This window comes from Halichoerus grypus, chromosome 10 (genome assembly GCF_964656455.1).
Source record: "Halichoerus grypus chromosome 10, mHalGry1.hap1.1, whole genome shotgun sequence".
Classification (NCBI taxonomy): Eukaryota; Metazoa; Chordata; class Mammalia; order Carnivora; family Phocidae; genus Halichoerus; species Halichoerus grypus.
Genome location: NC_135721.1, coordinates 38238921 through 38240102, shown reverse-complemented (window position 1 = coordinate 38240102; position 1182 = coordinate 38238921). Strand labels below are relative to the sequence as shown.

Below are 1182 nucleotides of genomic sequence, written 5' to 3'. Positions count from 1 at the left end.
GCAAGGGGATGTGCGGGCCATGGTAAGGGCTGGGTTTTACCTAGAACAAGATGGAAGTCAGTGGAGCAATGGGAATTAGGAAGGTCACTCTATAAATCCATATCTAGTAACTTAGAAGTATGTCCAGGATATACTGTTTTAGATGCAACCCTGCACTGGAGTTTATAGCACTGTGATAGAGTAGAGGCTTGAAACAGAAATGAGGCCAAATTATCAAAAAAGTTGTGTATGTTGCTTGTCTGAGTTGCCGTGTGCTACAACTCTTGTGTTTACATCAAGAGACAGTGTTTCTCTTCAGGCCCCTTTTGTCTCAGTGGCAGAAGCAAGGGGATAAAGAGAAGGTAATCATTTGGAAAGCCTGGCAATGAGACACACGTGTGGTGCTGCTGCTGTGACTTTAAGGTCTACTATCTTTAGAAGCTGACCTGTGGCAAGAGTGGCTTCCCTGCTAAGTAGAAGAGAAAGTATAACTGGAGTGCTCAGGTTGAAAGATGAGGCACCCAAAGATTATATACTGCAGATTTAGGCATGGATTCCATGAAGGAATAACACTGAAACCCAAGAGAGCAGGTGTTGCAGGATCTAGTACATCTTAAGGATTTCAACAATTAGTCACAATATGTGTTCTAGTTTAAGATAATAATAATAATAACAATAATAAATAGTCAGTGTTACATATTGCTAGGGGTGCATCAAGCCACACTGCCCAGGTTTGAGGCCCAGAATCTCAGCAACCCTGCTGAGTGGTTAGATATGTCTCACTAATAAGTGAGTATATCAGTCAGGATAGGCTAGGTTCTGCTGCGGTAACAAAGGACTCCCAAATCTCAATGGCTTCTAGCAGCAAAGGTTATTTCCCCCTCATGCTACATGTTTTTTGAGGACTAGACTATGTCTGTATTCCATGTTCTTTTCACTTCAGGACCCATGCTGATGGAGCAGCCTCTATGTGGAATACTGTAGGCCATTGTGGCTGAGGGAATCGAGATGTGGAGAACCATGGGCTAGTTCTTAAAGCTTCTACTTCAAAGCAATCCACTTCCCTTTTGCCAACATATTATGTTACCCCTGAGTTTAACAGTATGGAGTTGGGGACTTTCACAGAAGAAAGAAAAAAGGGGAAAATTCGGGGAGAATAAAGGAGTTAAATATTTCAAAATATCATGCAGCACCTACCTAAGA

General features: G+C 42.2%; 1 pseudogene; it reads left to right on the top strand.

Annotated features, from left to right (window-relative positions):
- Positions 1–348: 348 nt before the first annotated feature.
- Positions 349–596, top strand: LOC118525419 (large ribosomal subunit protein eL37-like; annotated as a pseudogene).
- The last annotated feature ends 586 nt before the right edge of the window (positions 597–1182 follow it).